This window comes from Leucoraja erinacea, chromosome 11 (genome assembly GCF_028641065.1).
Source record: "Leucoraja erinacea ecotype New England chromosome 11, Leri_hhj_1, whole genome shotgun sequence".
Lineage (NCBI taxonomy): Eukaryota > Metazoa > Chordata > Chondrichthyes > Rajiformes > Rajidae > Leucoraja > Leucoraja erinaceus.
In genome coordinates this window covers 54435445-54458041 of record NC_073387.1, presented here as the reverse complement: position 1 = coordinate 54458041, position 22597 = coordinate 54435445, and positions in this window count along the sequence as shown.

Below are 22597 nucleotides of genomic sequence, written 5' to 3'. Positions count from 1 at the left end.
AGGTAGAAGGTACAGGAGCCTGAAGACTGCAACAACGAGGTTCAGGAATAGCTACTTCCCCACAGCCATCAGGCTATTAAACCTGGCTCGGACAAAACTCTGATTATTAATAACACATTATCTGTTATTTGCACTCTATCAGTTTATTTATTCGTGTGTGTATATATTTATATGGTACATGGACACACTGATCTGTTTTGTAGTAAATGCCTACTATGTTCTGTGTGCTGAAGCAAAGCAAGAATTTCATTGTCCTCTACAGGGACACATGACAATAAACTCACTTGAACTTGAACTTGAACTTGAACTGCCGGTGCTGGTTTACACCGTAGATAGACACAAAATGCTGGAGTAACTCAGCGGGTCAGGCAGCATCTCTGGAGAGAAAGAATGGCTTGCGTTTCGGGTCGAGACGCTTCTCCAGGATGAGAGTCAGGGGAGAGGGAAATATAGAGATATGGAAGTGCAAGGTGTGAAAATAGGGATCAAAGGGGGACGCAGTTCAAGGAAAAAGTAGAATAGATCATTGTTATCAGGGGGGGAAGGTGACATAGACAATAGGTGCAGGAGGAGGCCATTTGGCCCGTCGAGCCAGCATCGCCATTCATTGTGATCATGGCTGATCATCCACAATCAGTACCCCGTACCTGCCTTCTCCGCATATCCCTTGATTCCGCTAGCCCCCAGAGCTCTATCTAACTCTCTTTTAAATTAATCCAGTGGATATGCGTCTGCTGCCCTCTGTGGCAGAGAATTCCACAAATTCACAACTCTCTGGGTGACATTTTTTTTTTCTCATCTCAGTTTTTAAATGATCTCCCCTTTATTCTTAGACTGTGTGGCCCCTGGTCCTGGACTCTCCCATCATTGGGAACATTTTTTAGCGTGTCCAGTCCTTTTATCATTTTCTATAAGGTGGCCTCTCATCCTTCTAAATTCCAGTGAATACAAGCCCAGTCTTTCCAATCTTTCCTCACATGACAGTCCCGCCATCCCGGGGATTAACCTGGTGACAACGAGGTGTACAAGGTAAAATTAAATCAGGACAGTCAAACTAGTCGAACTATGGTGGGGGAGGGGTGGAGAGAGAGGGAAAGCAAGGGTTACTTGAAGTTAGAGAAGTCAATATTCATACCGCTGGGTTGTAAGCTGCATCTGCATATACATTGCCACCAAATGGATGCTGTGTAGATTGGCATAGACCATGTGAGGAGGGAGACTCCATTTTCAGTCTGTTTTATGGGGGAAAATGAGATAATTAAAGTGGATAGTTAAGAATAAGAGGCAAGCCATTTAGAACAGAGACGAGGAAACACTTTTTCATACAGACAGTTGCGAGTGTGGAATTCTCTGCCTCAGAGGGCGGTGGAGGCAGGTTCTCTGGATGCTTTCAAGAGAGAGCGAGATAGGGCTCTTAAAAATAGCGGAGTTAGGGGATATGGGGAGAAGGCAGGAGCGGGGTACTGATTGGGGATGATCAGCCATGGGAATGGCGGTGCTGGCTCGAAGGGCCGAATGGCCTCCTCCTGCACCTATTGTCTCTTGTCTATTGGGACGCAAGGAAATGCAGACGCTGTAGCAGCTCTACTCAATAACCAAAAACCTGTAGCCTCCTTTTGCTCTGGTATTTTATTTAATTCACATGTTTAATCGATAATGTTTTAATATTGATGTTCAATGTTTTATGTGTCATTCCTAACTGTCACTGTATGTCATGTTGTCACTTGCGGGCGGAGCATCCAGACAAATTCCTTGTATGTGAATGTACTTGGCCAATAAACTTATTCATTCAGGTAGGTGTATGGAATGGGCTTCCAGCGGAGGTAGTGGAGGCAGGTATTTAAAGTGTTATAAAACATTTGGACGTATAAGAAAGGTTTGAAGGGATGTGGGCCAAATGTAGGTAGGTGGAGCTCGTGTGGACGGGACTAGTTGGGCGATGAGGGCCATTTTGCATAACGTTATGCATAATCAATAATAGTCACTATGAAGCTATTGGATTATTGTACCAAAAAATGTCCTTCAAGGAAGGAAACCTTTCACCTTCAGTAAATTTAGACTCAATGTGACACCTGACTAACTGAACTTAATTGGCCTCTTAAATTACTGTACAAGGTATTCAACTCAGGAGAAAATTAAAAAGAGAGTACACAGTGGCCTTGTCAATGATCCAGAACGTCACTGATTCATGTCCTCCAGAGATGCCGACTGACCCACTGAGTTACTCCACCACACCTGGAGTATTGCGTACAGTTTTGGTCTCCAAATCTGAGGAAGGACATTATTGCCATAGAGGGAGTGCAGAGACGGTTCACCAGACTGATTCCTGGGATGTCAGGACTGTCTTATGAAGAAAGACTGGATAGACTTGGTTTATACTCTCTAGAATTTAGAAGATTGAGAGGGGATCTTATAGAAACTTACAAAATTCTTAAGGGGTTGGACAGGCTAGATGCAGGAAGATTGTTCCCGATGTTGGGAAGTCCAGGACAAGGGGTCACAGCTTAAGGATAAAGGGGAAATCCTTTAAAACCGAGATGAGAAGAACTTTTTTCACGCAGAGAGTGGTGAATCTCTGGAACTCTCTGCCACAGAGGGTAGTTGAGGCCACTTCATTGGCTATATTTAAGAGGGAGTTAGATGTGGCCCTTGTGGCTAAGGGGATCAGGGGGTATGGAGAGAAGGCAGGTACGGGATACTGAGTTGGATGATCAGCCATGATCATATTGAATGGCGGTGCAGGCTTGAAGGGCCGAATGGCCTACTCCTGCACCTAATTTCTATGTTTCTATGTGTTCATAAGTTCTAGGACAGGGAATAGGCCATTCAGCCCATCAGACCCACTCTGCCATTCAATCGTGGCTGATCTATCGTTCCCTCTCAACCCCGTTCTTCTGCCTTCATGCCATAACCCCTGACCCCAGTACCTATCAAGAATCTATCTTTCTCTGCCTGGAAAATATCCACTGACGTGGCCTCCACGGTCTTCTGTGGCAATGAATTCCACAGATTCACCACACTCTGGCTAAAGAAATCCCTCCTCATCTCCTTCTTGATGGTACGTCCTTTAATTCTGAGGCTACGCCCTCTAGTCCTAGGCTCTCCCACTAGTGGAAACATCCTCTCCACATCCACTGTATCCAGGCCTGCCACTATTCGGTAATTTTCAATGAGGTCTCCCCCTCATCCTTCTAAACTCCAGCGCGAACAGGCCCAAAAAAGCTTTTCACTGCACCTTGGTACATTTGACAATAATAAGACTTTGTTTAGGCTGTGCGTGTGCAGTTAGGGTGTGCAGTTCTGGTTGCCGTGCTACAGGAAGGATTTGAAGTCTTTGGAAAGGGTGTGGAGGAGATTTACCTCCTCATCTCCTTTGTAAAAATACCTCCTTTATTCTAAGGCTGTGGCATCTCGTCCCACACTCTGGAGTTTAGAAGGATGAGAGGGCATCTCATTGAAACATATAAGATTGTTAAGGGTTTGGACACGCTAGAGGCAGGAAACATGTTCCCGATGTTGGGGGAGTCCAGAACCAGGGCCCACAGTTTAAGAATAAGGGGTAAGCCATTTAGAACGGAGACGAGGAAACACTTTTTCTCACAGAGAGTGGTGGGTCTGTGGAATTCTCTGCCTCAGAGGTCAGTGAAGGCCGGTTCTCTGGATGCTTTCAAGAGAGAGCTAGATAGGGCTCTTAAAGATAGCGGAGTCAGGGGATATGGGGAAGAGCAGGAACGGGGTACTATGATTGGGAATGATCATCAACCATGATCACACCTGAATTCTCGGTGCTGGCTCAAAGCCACAAGGGCCTCTAACTCCTTCAAATATAGTCTATGAACTGTCCTATAGACTCTGCGGGAGAGTGGAACCATCCTCTCCACAGTTTTCCATTCGGTCCAGGCCTTTCGCTATTTGTAGTTGTCTTATGTAATAAAAAAAGCATCTGCAGTCCCTTGTCCAACCCCTTAAGTATCCTTTTATTTCTTATGGGCCTGCCCCACTTACGTGACTTCTACGGCGACTGCTGGCACCCCTATAGGTAGCAGAGTCAGGGGATATGGGGAGAAGGCAGGAACGGGGTACTGATTGGGAATGATCAGCCATGATCACATTGAATAGCGGTGCTGGCCCAAAGGGCCGAATGGCCTCCTCCTTCACCTATTGTCTATTATCTATTGTCTATAGACTCTGCCACTAGTGGAAACATCCTCTCCACATCCATTCTGTCCAGGCCTTTCGCTATTTGTAGTGTCTTATGTAATAAACTAGCATCTGCAGTCCCTTGTCCCTATATCCGTATCCTTTTATTTCTTATGGGCCTGTCCCACTTACGTGACTTTTACGGCGACTGCTGGCACCGTCATAGGTCGCTGCAGGTCGCCGAAATGTTTCAACATGTTGAAAATCCAGCGGCGTCCAGAAAGACGCTACGTCTCTTTGGGCGACTGAGAGACTACTCACGACCATACAGGCGACACCTGGTGACATGTCGCTGGTATTAATCAATAGTTATTTCAGCAGTTGCCCAAAGAGTCGTACCTTGTTCTGGTCGCCGCTGGATTTTCAACATGCTGAAAAATTGCATGAGTTGCGTAAGTTTAACAATATTGACATATCATGCATTGTGGAGGCAGTATGACTTAAGCCCCTGTCCCACTTTCACAACCTAATTGGCAACTTCTGCCGACTTTGCCCTTGACTCATACTCGTAGTATGGTTGCCACGAGGTCTTAGGAGGTCGTATGAGGTCTTCGTAACTCTTCCTAACGCTCGTGAGTGGTCTCCACGTACTCGTGGCCTCAAGTAGGTCGTGGCGTTTTTTCCAGCCTGATAACAAATGTCCACGAGTAAAAACAAGGTCAGCATGGAAAAAATTTATACTTTTTACTCGTAAGTAGGTCGTAGGTAGGTCGCCCATTCTCGAGCGGCAGCATTTTGAGACGGTAATCCATGCCTTTATTACATCTAGGCTGGATTACTGTAACGCGCTCTATTTTGGAGTTGCTCGTTCCTCACTGGCTCGTCTCCAGTTGGTTCAGAATGCTGCTGCTCGCCTTTTAACAGGGACTCGAAAGAGGGAGCACATATCGCCAATTCTGGGAGGTCCACTGGCTTCCGGTGCACTTTCGAGTTCAACACGATACTGTTATTTGTTTAAAATCTCTGAATGGACTCGCCCCCGCCTTCTAAACTGAGTGGATTACGCTCCTGCCAAGTCTCTCAGGTCAGGGTCAGCTGCTCCTGGAGGTTCCGAGGTCTAGTCGGAGGCTCAGAGGGGATAGAGCCTTCTCTGTTGCTGCTCCGGCACTCTGGAACACCCTGCCATTGCACATCAGACAGGCCCCCTCACTGTCCATCTTCAAATCCAGTGTTAAAACACATTTGTTCTCCCTTTTGACCATGCCTGAGGCTATGCTTCTGTTTTTTGTGTTTTTGATGTTTCTTTATTTTACATGTCTTTTCCTTCTAATTCTTTTGATTGTTATTTTTGGTGTGTATTAACTTTTTTGTCAATGATTAGTGATGTACAGCACTTTGTTGCAACTGTGTTTGTTTTTAAAGTGCTCTATAAATAAAATTATTATTATAATTATTATTATAGGTAGGTCGTAGAAGGTCGTGATGGTAGTCGTAGGTGGGTAGCTGGCCCGAGAAAAAATGCAAACATGTGATAATTTCCACTCGTAGCTAGTGGTAGATGGTCTTAGGTGTGGAAGACTGAGGTCGAGGGGGGTCGTAGGAGGTCTTAGTCATAGTCGTAGGAGGTCGTAGGAAGTCTTTTACTTTGGCCGAGTCAACACATAATCTCCCCTAGTCCCATATACCTGCGCTCAGACCATAACCCTCCATTCCCTTCCCATCCATATAACTATCCAATTTATTTTAAATGGATACAAAACGAACCTGCCTCCACCACCTTCACTGGAAGCTCATTCCACACAGCTACCACTTAGAGTCGTGAGTAAAGAAGTTCCCCCTCATGTTAACCCTAAACTTCAGTCCCTTACACCCAATGTCAGTCCCCTTGTTTGAATCTTCCTACTCTCAGTGGGAAAAAGCTTTGGCTGCTTGTGTTCCATACACCCACCACCCTCTCCCCCATGTTGTCTGGTTCTCGATTCCCCTACTCTGGCATTCACCTGATCTATTCCCCTCATGATTTTGTACACCTCTACAAATTCACCACTTAGCCTCCTGCACTGCAAGGATTAAAGTCCTAGCCCTGTCCAACCTCTCCCTATAACTCAGGCTCTCGAGTCCTGGCAACATCCCTGTAAATTTTCTCCGCGCTCCTTCCAGCTGAATGACATTCGAGTGGAAAAACTCAGAGTGAATTTCGTGCGTCAAGTTGTGAAATAAGTTTCCTCTTGAAACATATAAGATTGTTTAGGGCTTGGACAGAGGCAGGAAACATGTTCCCGATGTTGGGGGAGTCCAGAACCAGGGGCCACAGTTAAAGAATAAGGAGTAAGCCATTTAGAACGGAGACGAGGAAACACTTTTTCTCACAGAGAGTGGTAAGTCTGTGGAATTCTCTGCCTCAGATGGCGGTGGAAGCCGCTTCTCTGGATGCTTTCAAGAGAGAGTTAGATAGGGCTCTTAAAAATAGTGGAGTCAGGGGATATGGGGAGAAGGCAGGAGGAATGGGGTACTGATTGGGGATGATCACATTGAATGGCAGTGCTGGCTCAAAGGGCCAAATGGCCTACTCCTGCACCCATTGTCTATTGTCTATTGCCTATTGTCTTAATGAAAACTTTCTGAATGAGGTTGGGAAGTCGTGCATGGCATCTCTGATGTATATTATCCATTCCTTCATTCATCACAACACCCGGGCAGCACGGTGGAGCAGTGATAGAGTTGCTGCCTTACAGCGCCAGGGACCCGGGTTCAATCCTGACTACGGGTGCTGTCTGTACGCAGTTTGTACGTCCCCCCCGTGACCTGCGTGGGTTTTCTCCGAGATCTTCGGTTTCCTCCCACACTCCAAAGACGTGCAGGTTTGTAGGTCAAATGGCTTGGTGTAAAATGTTAAATTGTCCATAATGTGTGTAGGATCGTGTTAATGTACGGGGATCGCTGGTCGGTGCGGACACAGTGGGCTGAACGGCCCGTTTCTGCGCCGTGTCTCTAAACGAAACTGAACTGAACTAAACGACTCATCCTGCCCGCAGATGGCTTACTTTCCGTTTTGCAAATCTTCTAGTTTGTGGCAATGCGTATCATAAAGTCATGTAATATCTTAAACATGACTAATGTTTAAAATATTTAAAAAAATTAACAAAATGATTAAAAAAATTAAATATTGAAACATAAAACATTATGTTTTAAAATGAGCCTCTTACATGAACTGGGCTGATTGTAAACTGTGTACTTGGCTCCCTGTAAAGTGTTGTCAGCAAATCATTCATGTCCTTATGTTGTTCAAAGGCAGTCATAGGCAGCACCAGGACTAACATTATGTACGTTCTTAAACTGTTCATTTGTAAACTAACACTAGAGGCCTTTTCGTGCAACCTTAACAGATGTCACCTGAGATGAATGCTCTTGTGATGGGGCCTTTGGGAGGCAGGGCTCATAAATATTAATATGACATTGCATGAGAAATGAAATGCAATCCATGTTGTTTCATTGAACATGGAACATAGAACGACAGCACAGCACAGGAACGGGCCCTTCAGCCCGCAATGTTTGAGCACACTTGGATGCCTAGCTGAACTGGTCTCATCTGCCTGAATGTGATCCATTTGCCTCCATTACCTGTAAATCCACGTGCCTATCTAAAAGCTTCTTAAACACCACCATCATAACTGCTTCCGCCACCACCCCTGGCAACATGTTCCAGACACCCACCACTCTCTGTGTAAAAAAACTTGCCCCGAACATCATTGTATTTTCCCCACTCTCTCCTTATCATTATGCTGGCTAGAGTTGGACATTCCCACCTTGGGAGAAAGGTTCTGAGTGCCTATCTTATCTACGTCTCTCATCATTTTACACACCTGTGTCTAAGATTCCCCTCAACCTCCGACGATCTGGAGAAAACGATCCATATCTGTCCAACCTGTAATCCAGGAAGCCTCTGGTAATCCTCTTCCTCTGAGTGTCATTCTTTTAAATGGACAGGCAGCATCTCTGGAGAGAAGGAATAGGTTGAAAAATGCCCGCGAGCAAAAAAAGGTCGCCATGAAAAAAAATCGATACTTTTTTCACTGTAAGTTTAGTCGTAGTAGGTCGGCATGTTAGTCAAGTCAAGACAAGTCAAGTTTATTTGTCACATACACATACGAGATGTGCAGTGAAATGAAAGTGGCGATGCTCGCGGACTTTTGTGCAAAAGACAAACAACAAAACAACCAAACAAATTATAAACACAATCATAACACACATATTATTTTACATAATAAATAATGGAAGGAAAAACGTTCAGTAGAGTTAGTCCCTGGTGAGATAGGCGTTTACAGTCCGAATTCCCTCTGGGAAGAAACTCCTTCTCAACCTCTCCGTTCTCACCGCATGGCAACGAAGGCGTTTGCCTGACCGTAGCAGCTGGAACACTCTGTTGCAGGGGTGGAAAGGGTCTCCCATGATTTTATTTGCTCTGGAGTTGCACCTCCTGTTGTATAGTTCCTGCAGGGGGGTGAGTGAAGTTCCCATAGTGCGTTCGGCCGAACGCACTACTCTCTGCAGAGCCTTCTTGTCCTTGGCAGAGCAATTCCCAAACCAGATGGTAATGTCCCCGGACAAGATGCTTTCCACCGCCGCTGCGTAGAAGCACTGGAGGATCCTCGGAGACACTGAATTTCCTCAATTGCCTGAGGTGGTAAAGGCGCTGCCTTGCCTTACTCACGAGTGCTGAGGCGTGTGATGCCCATGTCATATCCTCAGAGATGTGGACTCCCAGATATTTAAAACAGTTCACCCTATCCACAGGATCCCCATTTATACTCAATGGAGTGTACGTCCTCGGATGATGTGCCCTCCTAAAGTCCATGATCAGCTCCTTTGTTTTTTTGATGTTCAAGAGGAGGCTGTTATCCTGGCACCAGAGTGCTAGATCAGCCACCTCCTCCCGGTAGGCCTTCTCATCGTTCTGAGATCAGGCCCACCACCACAGTGTCATCAGCAAACTTAATTATTGAATTGGAGCTGAACCTAGCCACACAGTCATGTGTGTACAGGGAGTACAATAGGGGGCTGAGGACGCAACCCTGGGGCGATCCTGTGCTCAGGGTGAGGGACTCCGATGTATTCCCTCCCATCTTGACTACCTGGGGCCTGGCGGTGAGAAAGTCCAGGACCCAGGCACACAGGGAGGCGTTGAGCCCCAATTCCAGTAGCTTCCCGGCCAGTCTGGTGGGGACTATCGTGTTGAAGGCTGAACTGTAGTCTATGAACAGCATCCTCACGTAGCCCCCCTTCTGGCTGTCCAGATGGGAGAGAGTGGTGTGCAAGACCTGGGAGACCGCATCGTCCGTGGATCTGTTCGGACGGTATGCGAACTGCAATGGGTCCTTGTTCCGAGGGAGGAAGGCGCAGATGTGATTCTTCACCAGCCTCTCAAAGCAGTCGTAGGTAATTGAGGGTAGTCGAAGGTAGTCATAGATAGTCTTCATCATAGTCGAAGGGAGGTCGAAGGAGGTCGTCTTCACTCTCCACTATTTGGTCCAATTTTCCCGAACTTAGTCGTAGCTAGTTGAAGCTGGTCTTCAACATAGTCGAAGGAGGTCGAAGGAGGTCTTCAACATGACATTTTTTCAAACTCTTCTAAACTCGCCAATTAGATCGTCCAAGTGGGACAGCCCCTTAAGTCAGAACCGCTCTCTAGTTGGTGATAGGATGGTTCTGCTGCCAGGTAACAGCTGGGAAGAAACTGTCCCTAAATCTGGAGGGTTCCTCAAAAGCTTTGTTTTGCAAACTATCCAATCAAATCAGATAATACTGTTCTTGGGTACAATCGAGCCAAACTCGAGCAGCATAGGTAGGGCGGAGGGAAAGATACAGAGTGCAGACGCTCTCAGCATTGTAGAGATGGTCTTGGTCGGCAAGGACGAGTTGGGCCGAAGGGCCTGTTTCCATGCTGTATGACTCTAAATTGGTATTCCCCTCAGCGCCAGAGACCCAGGGTCGATCCTGACCACGGGTGCTGTCTGTAGGGAGTTTGTATGTTCTCCCCACGACTGCTTGGGTTTTCTCTGAGATCTTCAGTTTCCTCCCACGCTCCAAAGACGTACTGGTTTGTAGCCTCAATGTCCCGGGTGTGTGTAGGATAGTATTAGTGTGCTGGGGTCGCTAGTCAGCATGGACTCGGTGGGCCAAAGGGCCTGTTACCGCGCTGCATCTCCAAACTAAACTGAACTCGATATAACATAAAGATCTCTTTACAAATATCAAAAATCCAATTTCATTGAACTTTGAAATGAATGTGCTATGCATTGATTTAATTTGCCAGTCCGGTGATTTCTTTTCATAAGATATCAATTATAATGCTTATAATAGATATAACTAGGCAGTATTTTAATCCTTGGCACTTCTGTTGCTATTTTAAATTCCTTTAAAAGTGTGACCATCCAAATTAATACTAGAAAGATCTATCATTTAGGCATCGTTGAAATTGACTTTCACTGTTTTTCTAATCAAAATGATTTGAACTGATTCAACATTGACACTTCACCAAGTGCTGTTGAATGTCAGTGCAAATATCAAGCAAGGGACATTTGTCAACTTGCAATTTAAACTGTTAATTCCACTCCAACAACCTGTGAAACACTGCTTCCCTCTTCACCAACACGGTCTCTTGGGCAAAGCCACTGCTATGTAGCAAAGTGGTTCCTGTAATCTGCTTCCGAGGAACAAGAGTCATAGAGAATCACAGGGTCCTACAGCATGGAAACAGGCCCTTCGGCCCCAACCAGCTCATGCTGGTCAACCTGGCCCATCGACACTAGTCTTCACCATATCCCTCCAAACCTATCCTATCCATGTACCTCTCCGAATGGCTCTTGAACGTAATGAGCGTACATGCCACAACTACCTTCCCTGACAGCTTGTTCCACACAAGAATTACCCTCCTGGTTCCTATTAAATCTTTCCCCCTTCACTTTAAACCTATGTTTAAGCCATGTCAGCCATGATCGTATTGAATGGCGGTGCAGGCTCGAAGGGCCGTATGGCCTACTCCTGCACCTATTTTCTATGTTTCTATGTTTCTATGTCCTCTGGTTCTTGGGATCACAATGTTGCCATCATAGAACACTGAGTCCTGGCAGAGTGAGGCTGAACAGGATATTCAAGATTCAATTTATTTGTCATTTGGACCACTTGAGGTCCAAACGAAATGCCGTTTCTGCAGCCATACATTACAAACAAATAGACCCAAGACACAACATAATTTACATAAACATCCATCACATCGCTGTGATGGAAGGCCAAAAAAAACTTATCTCTCCACTGCACTCTCCCCCCCCCCGATGTCAGAGTCAAAGTCAAAGCTACCGCTGGCGATGGCGATTGTCCAGCGGCCATTAAAGCCACGCCGGGTGGTGCAAGGTCGCACACCGAGTTCTTGATGTTGGAGCCCCCGGCGTGCGCTCGCAGAGTCCCGCGGCCATTCCAAGCCGCGCGGGGCGGTGATGTCAGCCCCCGCTCCCGTTGCGAGCAACCGGGCGGGAAAAGCGTTGCGAGAGCCCTGAAAAGCGATCTCCCTCCAGGGACCCGCGGGCTCCCGGTGCCGCCGTCCGCCAGACCCGCAGTTGCAGCCTCCGAATCTCCGGAGGTCGGGCCGCAGCAGCAGCAGCAGCTCCACCACCGCTCCACCCGCTCTGGACTCGGCCAGCTCCGCGACGGTGACGGTGAGTCGTCGGCACCAGAGTCCCCGGTCTTCTCCTGTTGGAGGCCGCTCCTCGTTGCAGCCCCAACGACAACGGAGACCCGACAAAGAAAAGGTCGGGTCTCCCGTGCAGGGAGAGATTTAAAAGTTATCCCCTCCCTCCCATCCCCACCCCCACCCCCCCACACACACACCCCAACAAAAAATAACAAAAACTACACAGAAACATAGACAAAAAATAATAAAAACGCGGACGGGCTGCAGAGGCCGCTGCTGACGAGAGTCGCGCCGCCTACCGGATGTTGGAGCCCCCGGTGTGCGCTCGCAGAGTCCCGCGGCCATTCCAAGCCGCGCGAGCCGCGCCAGGCGGGGGAGGGAGGGCTTTGGGAGGCTGGAGAAGTGGAATTTGAATTTCTATTTAAGTCCTGGCAGCAAGTGATTGGATTTTTTTTAAACTTGAAAAAGGGGGGGGATGAGGGGCTATGGGTGAGTGGTGGAATATTGTGTTGGGGGAACGGGTGAGTGGTGGAATCTTACATTGGGGAACGGGTTGCGTTGGGGGACCTGGCCTCCCAAGGGGGAGGGGGGGGCTATGGGTAAGTGGTGGAATATTGCGTTCGGGATTAGTGCTGCATTGGGGGAAGTGATGAGTGGTGGAATATTGCGTTCGGGGTTAGTGTTGCATTGGGGGAAGTGATGAGTGGTGGAATATTGCGTTGAGGGGGGAGGGGGGGGGGTGGACGAGTTGCGTTGGTGGAGCAGGCCTCCCGTGTGACTGAGACCCAACGGGTCCCACTTGATCTCGTGATTTTATAAAATCCTAGCCTGCCGAACCACCTCTCCCTGTAGCTCGGGCCCTCGAGTCCTGGCAACTGGGCGGAGGGGAGGCAGGATCTTCACATGAGCCCAGTCACAGTGTGTGTGCTGTTTGTTTGTTGTAGACAGACCTGCTTGCTGGCAGCACAATCATGTCAAATTATCACCTTGGAGCTGTTTTGAAACCTGGGAATTTCTGTCACCATAAATGCCCGCAGTGGTGGAAACCATACCTGCCAGGGCAGGCGCTCACCTTGGCCACCTATTGTGTTTAATACTTGCTCCTCATGCTAGCTCTGCCTTATGGCAATGTTTGCCCCATCGCACAACATGCAGTGCCTCGACTACTGAAGCAAATTTGTTAAGGAATACAATTTAATAAGCACCTTAATAGTCTTGTTTAAGAAAGAACTGCAGATACTGGCAAAATCGAAGGTAGCCACAAAATGCTGGAGAAACTCAGCGGGTGAGGCAGCATCTATGGAGAGAAGGAATGGGCAGAGCCCATTCCTTCTCTCCATAGACGCTGCCTCACCCGCTGAGTTTCCCCAGCATTTTGTGTCTACCCTAATAGTCTTCTTGGTTCCACTTGTAGCATGCAATATTAGTTCATAAGTTCATAAGTTGCAGGAGCAGAATTAGGCCATTGGGCCCATGAAGTCCACCATTCCGCCATTCATCCATGGAACACTGAGTCCTTGCAGAGTGAGGCTGAACAGGAGGGGAAGGGGGCAGAGTGAGACTGAGCATAAATTAATCTACCTTTCCCTTTCAACACCCTTCTCCTGCCTCCCCTCCCCCCCCCCCCAATAACCCTTGACACCCGTACCAATCAAGAATCTGTCATTCTGCATCTTAAAATTCTTAAGTTGAGGTTGAATATTGTCATCTGCACCGAGGTACAGTGAAAAGCTTTGTTTCGCATTCTATCCAGTCAAATCTCACGCATAAGGGCGGCACGGAGGCGCAGCGGTAGAGTTGCTGACTTACAGCGCTGGAGTCCTGGGTTCGATCCTGACGTCGGGTGCTGTCTGTACGGAGTTTGCACGTTCTCCCCGTGACTATGTGTGGGTTTTCCATGGATGCTCCGGTTTCCTCCCACACTCCAAAGACGTACAGGTTTGTAGGTTAATTGGCTTCAGTAAAAGATTATAAATTGTAGTATGTAGGATGGTGTTAGTGTACGGGCGATCGCTGGTTGGCGCGGACTCGATGGGTCGAAGGGCCTGTTTCCACAGTCTAAAGTCGAAAGGCTTACTCATCCTCAATGTAATTTTATACCTGATTACAGAGAAGCAATGGTAGACAAAAATGCTGGAGAAACTCAGCGGGTGAGGCAGCATCTATGGGGTGAAGGAATAGGTGCCTTTTTCCGGTCGAGACCATTCTTAGGACTGATGTGGGGGTGGGGGGCGGGAATGAGACAGGAAGAGGCGGAGACAGTGGGCTGTGGGAGAGCTGGGAAGGGGGAGGGGAAGGAGAGAGAAAGCAGGGACTACCTGAAATTGGAGAAGTCAATGTTCATACCGCTGGGGTGAAAAACTACCCAAGCGAAATATGATGTGTTGCTCCTACAATTTGCGCTGGGACTCACTCTGGCCATGGAGGAGGCCCAGGACAGAAAGGTCGGATTTGGAATGGGAGGGGGAGTTGAAGTTCTCAGCCACCGGGAGATCATGTTGGTTAATGCGGACCGTGCGGAGGTGTTGGGCGAAGCGATCGCCAAGCCTGCGCTTGGTCTCACCGATGTGTTCATGTTTACACCTCAATGGTATGAACATTGACTTGACTACCTTTGATTTTGTTTCAGCACCTGCAGTTATTTCTTAAACACAGAGAAGCAATGGTGCTGTTCAGCCAATGCCCGTAGTCAGGATTGAACCTGGGACCCTGGCGCTGTAAGGCAGCAACTCTACCGCTGCGCCACTCTGCTGCCTTCAATGCACAATACCTCATTACCCCACGATCTGTTGCTGGGTCGAGTCCACGTCAACCAGCGATCGCCCGCACACTAACACTATCCTACACTCGAGGGAAATTTTACAATATTTTACCGTGGCCAATTAACCTACAAATCTGCAGGTCTTTGGAGTGTGGGAGGAAACTGGAGGTCAAATTTGCTGACTCCCTCTGTTAGTTTTGTAAAAATAATTGGCATCTTGCGTGAAAACTGTGATTTTCATGATTGCTGTGTTTCCAAATTTATTGCTCTTGACTTGCCACCGAAATGAAATCACGTAATCATTAGTATAAGTATCCCTTTAATGATGAGATCACTGCTAATGACAAAGAACATCCCTCGTGCAAAATGTAAATACAATTATAAATGTGGAATTACAGTCCATTAGTGGGAATAGTGAGATTTAAAATATATTAAATTTAAATACATAGTTGTTTCCTTTTGATCTATTTTGCCCTCTAATATAATCTAATGGTTTCCTTTAGTTTAGATATACAGCGTGGAAATACTGTGTTGATCCACTGAGTCCACGCCGACCAGCGATCCACGCCCACTAGCACTATCCTAGACACTAGGGGCAATTTACAATTCTTTATCTAAGCTGATTTACCTACAAACCTGCACATCAATAGACAATAGGTGCAGGAGTAGAGGCCATTCGGCCCTTCGAGCCAGCACCGCCATTCAATGTGATCATGGCTGATCATCCCCAATCAGTACCCCGTTCCTGCCTTCTCCCCGTATCCCCTGACTCCGCTATCTTTAAGAGCCCTATTTAGCTCTCTCTTGAAAGCATCCAGAGAACCGGCCTCCACCGCCATCTGAGGCAAAGAATTCCACAGACTCACCACTCTCTGTGAGAAAAAGTGTTTCCCCGTCCCTGTTCTAAACGGCTTACTCCTTATTCTGAAACTGTGTGGCCCAACGTCTTTGGAGTGTGGGAGGAAACCGGAGCACCCGGAGAAAACCCGCACGTGTGAGTGGATGGAAACCGAAGAACTCGGAGAAAACCCACGCGGGTCACGGGGAGAGCGTACAAATTACGTGCCGACAGCACCCGTAGTCAGGATCGAACCCGGGTCTCTGGTGCTGTGAGGTAGCAACTCTACTGCTGCGCCACCGTGAATCCTGCTTTCTCTACCTCTCTGTATCTCTCTGGTTTAATAAAGAATACTCCGACTGGCTGACTCTCTTTCTGCTACCTTCTTAAATCTTAGCTTTAATTATGACATAGTCTCCATCAGAGCCACATCAATGTCTTGTACTTTAGCAGACCAAGTCAGTGGGACACGGGGGGGGGGGGGGGGGGGGGGGGGGAGGGGGGGGGGGGGGGGGGAGGAGGGGGGCTGCAGGGGGACAAGGGGGGGGGGGAGTCATATTTAAATACAGATTGCAGCCGGAAGGCACAGTAAGATATTGTCCTTGAATAAAGACCATGACTTTGTCTCTGCTGCAGGTGACAGTATCTTCTCTCATTTAAACCCACCAGGGTAATTGTACAAACTGGGGTAATTACTAGTGCGGCACGGTGGCGCAGCGGTAGAGCTGCTGTCTTCCTGCGCCCGGGTTCGATCCCGACTACGGCTGCTTGTCTGTGCATAGTTTGTCCGTTCTCCCCGTGACCTGCGTGGATTTTCTCCGAGACCTTCGGTTTCCTCCCACACTCCAAAGACGTGCAGGTTTGTGGGTTCATTGGCTTGGTGTGAGTGTAAGTTGTCCCCAGTGTGTGTAGGATAGTGTTAATGAGCGGGGATCGCTGGTCGGCGCGGACTCGATTAAGAGTTTAAGAATAAGGGGTAAGCCATTTAGTACGGAGACGAGGAAACACTTTTTCTCACAGAGAGTGGTGAGTCTGTGGAATTCTCTACCTCAGAGGCCGGTTCTTTGGATACTTTCAAGAGAGAGCTAGATAGGGCTCTTAAAGATAGTGGAGTCAAGTCAAGTCAAGTCAAGTTTATTTGTCACATACACATACGAGATGCGCAGTGAAATGAAAGTGGCAATGCTCGCGGACTTTTGTGCAAAAACAGTATCAACTCTCATTTAAACCAAACAAAATTATAAAAACACAATCATAGCACACGGTGGCCCAGCGGTATAATAAATAATAGAAGGAAAAAAAGTTCGATAGAGTTAGTCCCTGGTGAGATAGGCGTTTACAGCCCGAATTGCCTCTGGGAAGAAACTCCTTCTCAACCTCTCCGTTCTCACCGCATGGCAACGGAGGCGTTTGCCTGACCGTAGCAGCTGGAACAGTCCGTTGCAGGGGTGGAAGGGGTCTCCCATCATTTCGTTTGCTCTGGAGGGAGTTGCACCTCCTGTTGTATTGTTCCTGCAGGGGGGTGAGTGAAGTTCCCATAGTGCGTTCGGCCGAACGCACTACTCTCTGCAGAGCCTTCTTGTCCTTGGCAGAGCAATTCCCAAACCAGATGGTAATGTTCCCGGACAAGATGCTTTCCACCGCCGCTGCGTAGAAGCACTGGAGGATCCTCGTCAGGGGGTATGGGGAGAAGGCAGGAACGGGGTACTGATTGGGGATGATCAGCCATGATCACATTGAATGCCGCTGCTGGCTCGAAGGGCCGAATGGCCTACTCCTGCCCCTATTGTCTATTGTCTATTGATGGGCCAACAGGGCCTGTTTCCGCGCTGTTTCTCTAAACTAAACTAAAAGTCTTGTGTTTCCAACGAATTGTCTGACAAATTTAATTGCATTAAGTTGTTTTGCAGCGATGTGCAAACAAAAATCAATATTATATGTCTGGAGTAAAGGAGATAATGACGACTCCACACCTACCTTGCATCAATCTGGAAGATCACCTCTTAGCTGCATTATCTTTAGACCCCTGACTCAATTTATGTCAAATAATGAAAGGCCTGGATAGAGTGGATGTAGAGAGGATGTTTCCACTAGAGGGATAGTCCAGGACTAGAGGTCATAGTATCAAAATTAAAGGACGTTCCTTTAGGAAGGAGATGAGGAGTATTTCTTTAGTCAGAGGGTGGTGAATCTGTGGATTTTAATTTCCACAGAAGGTTGTGGAGGCCAAGGCAAATTATATGTTTAAAGTACACAAAAATGCTGGAGAAACTCAGCAGGTGCAGCAGCATCTATGGAGCGAAGGAAATAGGCAATGTATCGGGCCAAAACCCTTCTTCAGACAGTTTTTTAAAGCATAGATAGATTCTTGATTAGTCTAGTTGTGGGGAGAAGGCAGGAGAATGGGGTTGAGAGGGAGAGATAGACCAGCCATGATTGAATGGTGGAGTAGACTTGATGGGCCGAATGGCCTAATTCTGCATCACATGCACTCACATCATCCTATCACATGAACATGTTTTAGTCTCTTCCTTCGGCGGGATGCGACCTTTTCTTAATATTAATAATAATAATAAATTTTATTTATGGGCGCCTTTCAAGAGTCTCAAGGACACCTTACAAAAATTTAGCAGGTAGAGGAAAAACATGTAAGGGGAATGAAATAAATAGTAGAGACATGACTAGTACACAAAGTAAAGACAGAATTCAATACAAAACACAATATGAGGCAATTAATGCACAGATGAAAAGGAAGGGGGACGTGGGGCTAAGGATAGGCAGAGGTGAAGAGATGGGTCTTGAGGCGGGACTGGAAGATGGTGAGGGACACGGAATTGCGGATCAGTTGGGGGAGGGAGTTCCAGAGCCTGGGAGCTGCCCTGGAGAAGGCTCTGTCCCCTAAACTGCGGAGTTGTGGATGAAGAGGAGACCAGCTGATGTGGATCTGGGGCCGTGGGGGTTGGTAGGGGGAGAGGAGGTCAGTGAGATATGGGGGGGGGAGATGGTGGAGGGCTTTGTAGGTGAGGACCAGGATTTTGTAGGTGATCCGGTGGGAGATGGGAAGCCAGTGAAGTTGTTTGAGGACTGGAGTGATGTGATACCAGGATTTGGTGTGGGTGATGAGTCGGGCAGCTGCGTTCTGGACCAGTTGGAGTCGGTTGATGTAGTTGGAGCTGATGCCAAGGAGAAGTGAGTTGCAATAGTCCAGTCGGGAGGAGATGAAGGCATGGATGAGTCTTTCAGCAGCAGAGTCTTTTCTTGTCGTATCCCCTGTCTCCGTCTGCGAGGAGACGAGGAGGGAAGAGAGACAAGGACTTTAAGACTTTTGCCTTCCATCGCAGTGAGGAGGTGCCTGGTTGACTCACTGTGGTGGATGTTAAACTGTGTTAAGTGTGTGTTTTGTTGTTTTGTTCTATGTTATGACTGCAAGGTAGACAATTTTGTTCAGATTGAAATGTCTGAATGACAATAAAGGATACTTCACTTTACATTTTACTTAAACTAAACTAGTATTTCTGACAGTGTTTTTATGGTGCGACACACAGCTTATGAAAGCTTTCACGTTCAAACACAGAGAACCTACCGTCACAGTCATATTGACTGTCATGCCCAACGGTATGAATATTAATTTCTCTAATTCCCCCCCTCTCCTCCCCCCCCCCCCCCCCCCCCCCCCTAGTGGTCCAGCCTGTTCGCCTCCGCAAATTCCTTCGTTGTCACCTCTTCATTAGCCAACAATGGACCATTGTGGGCTCCACTTTTCCTTGGCCATCTGTGCCGGCTCTGATTTTTAACGAGCCTTTTTTTACCTCTAGTTTCCATCTCCCCTGACTCTCCGTCTGAAGAAGGGTCTCAACGAAAAACGTCATCGATTCCTTTCCTCCGTAGTTGCTGGCTGACCCGCTGAGTTACTCCAGCATTTTGCATCCGTAGGCAGTCACATTCTACAGATTTTATTGACATACGGTATATCTGATCTACTTGGAACATTTTGAAAACAAGGCTTTCCACTGTACCTCAGTACACACAGCGATAGTACATTTGGACTTTAGATTTAGGAGATATACTGCAGAAAGAGGCCCTTCGGCCCACTGTGTCAACCGATGATCACCACGTACACTAGCACCATCCTACCCACAGGGGATAATGTACAATTTTACCAAAGCCATTTAACCCACTGATTCCCAACCTGGGGCCATGGCAAATGTCAGGGGGGGCCACAGGAAAATGTTGGTATTTAGGGGGCCACAGGTTCAATGATGGGGGCCACAGAGCTTTCACTCTGTTGCCTCCTAAATTTCAGTTCTAATAAATTTAAATCTATGTAGTTGAAATATTTTTAATGTTTGTGGAACAGAATAAAAGAGAATATATGTGCAATTAGTAGACACTGATATTTTTATGGAAGATTATAATATTGAAGTACTTTTTTCCCGCTAATAATGTCTGGGGGGGTGAGGGGGGTGAGGGGGGAGGCACAGAAAAAATTAAAAGATCCCAAGGGATTTTTTATTTTTTAATTTTTATTTTTATTTTTTTTAATTTCTATTTTTTTTTTTAATTGCTTGAGCTTTTTCCGGGTCTACGTCCGTGCCCGCCTGTCCCTGGAGAGGGAACACACGGTGTCCATGGGGACTTTGGAGGCCTTCCGTGAATGCTGGTCGCCGTTGGAGGTCGAGTGTTTTGTTCAGATTGAAATGTCTGAATGACAATAAAGGATACTTTACTTTACATTTTACTTAAACTAAACTAGTATTTCTGACAGTATTTTTGTGGTGCGACACACAGCTTATGAAAGCTTTCACGTTCAAACACAGAGAACCCACCGTCACAGTCATATTGACTGTCAGGCCCAATGGTATGAATATTAATTTCTCTAATTCTCCCCCTCTCCCTCCCCCCCCCCCCCCCCCCCCCCACCTAGTGGTCCAGCCTGTTCTCCTCCACAAATTCCTTTGTTGTCACCTCTTCATTAGCCAACAATGGACCATTGTGGGCTCCATTTGACGTTATATTATTTTGATGATCGTTTGTTTGTAAACTGTCAACATAGGCAGTCTTTGATTGTGTTAATACTCTATGTTTAGTTTATTTTTTTGAATAAAAGTAGTTTCATAATAAATTAAAAAAAAAAAAAAAAAAAAAAAGAAAATGGGGGAGCCATGAGCTAAAAAAGGTTGGGAACCACTGATCTACAAACCTGCATGTCTTTGAAGTGTGGGAGGAAACCGGAGCTCCTGGAGAAAACCCACACAGGTCATGGGTAGAACGTACAAACACCATACAGACAGCACCCATGGTCAGGATCGAACCAGGGTCTCTGGCGCTGTGAGGCAGCAACTCTACCGCTTGGGCACCATGCCGGCCACATTTTTTAAATTCAGAGTTCCGCAACCTATTTTTCAATTGATCACGACGCAAAAATTCTTAATTGAAAAAAAAATGCAATTCTCTGCGATTGTATTCGCCACAGTTGCGTATCTTGTGATTTATATTTTTCACACGACTATCTACCGCTGCCTCAGCTGAACTAGAACCCAGATGGGTCCTGGGATGTGTACTCTTTAGCAGGATGCGAGGCAGCTGCATTTTAAAGGTCAATTTTGTTCTCTATGCCAACAGAGCCGCCTGTTCAAATATCTCCCTCCGAGACCAGCCTGTCAGGCAGAATATTAATTCCTCAGCTCTGCAGCAAGCTTAAACTTTCACGAGCACGGTGGTGGTTGCATGGGACGAGCTGCCAGAGGAGGTCGTTGAGGCTGGGACTATCCCAACGTTTAAGAAACAGTTGGACAAGTACATGGATGGGACAGGTTTGGAGGGCTATGGACCAAGTGCAGGCAGGTGGGACTAGTGTAGCTGGGACATGTTGGCCGGTGTGGGCAAGTTGGGCTGAAGGGCCTGTTTCCATGCTGTATCACTCTATGACTCTATATATCCAGCTCTTAAAGATAGCGGAGTCAGGGGATATGGGGAAGACGGCAGGAACGGGGTACTGATTGTGGATGATCAGCCATGATCATATTGAATGGTGGTGCTGGCTCAAGGGCTGAATGGCCTACTCCTGCACCTATTGTATATTGTCTATTGACATCCTCGAGTTTGAAAAATGGTCTTTGGGGCCAAGGGAGATTTAGAATCATAGAAACATAGAAACATAGAAAATAGGTGCAGGAGGAAGCCATTCGGTCCTTCGAGCCTGCACCGCCATTCAATTTGATCATGGCTGATCATCCAATTCAGTATCCTGGACCTGTCTTCTCTCCATACCCCCTGATCCCTTTAGCCACAAGGGCCACATCTAACTCCCTCTTAAAAATAGCCAATGAACTGGCCTCAACTACCTTCTGTGGCGGATAATTCCACAGATTCACCACTCTCTGTGTGAAAAATGTTTTTCTCATCTCGGTCCTTATCCTTAAACTGTGACCCCTTGTTCTGGACTTCCCCAACATCGGGATCAATCTTCCTGCATCTAGCCTGTCCAACCTCTTAAGAATTTTGTAAGTTTAGATAAGATCCCCCCTCAATCTTCTAAATTCCAGCGAGTACAAGCCGAGTCTATCCAGTCTTTCTTCATATGAAAGTCCTGACATCCCAGGAATCAATCTGGTGAACCTTCTCTGTACTCCCTCTATGGCAAGAATGCATTTCCTCAGATTAGGAGACCAAAACTGTACGCAATACTCCAGGTGTGGTCTCACCAAGGCCCTGTACATCTGCAGTAGAACCTCCCTGCTCCTATACTCAAATCCTTTTGCTATGAAGGAAAGATGGAAAGATACAGAGTGTAAACAGGCCCTTCAGCCCAACGAGTCTACACTGACCCGTTCACACCAGTTCTATGTCATCCTACGTTCTCATCCACTCCCAACACACTAGGGGCAATTTACGGAGGGCCAATTAACCCACTGGGTGTGGGAAGAAACCGGAGCACCCGGAGGAAACCCACGCAGTTATGGGGAAAACGTGCAAACTCCACACAGACAGCATCTGAGGTGGGGGATTGAATCCAGGTTCTTTTGGAGTGTGGGAAATGGGGGAGGAGAGACGTATATTCAGCTGGAAAGAAACTTGGCTCCAGCGTGCTGAGAAATGGTAATAATTCTAAACTGAGACGCGGACAATCCCCCCTGTAAGTGACATGTGACGCGGGATTTCCTTGCGGATG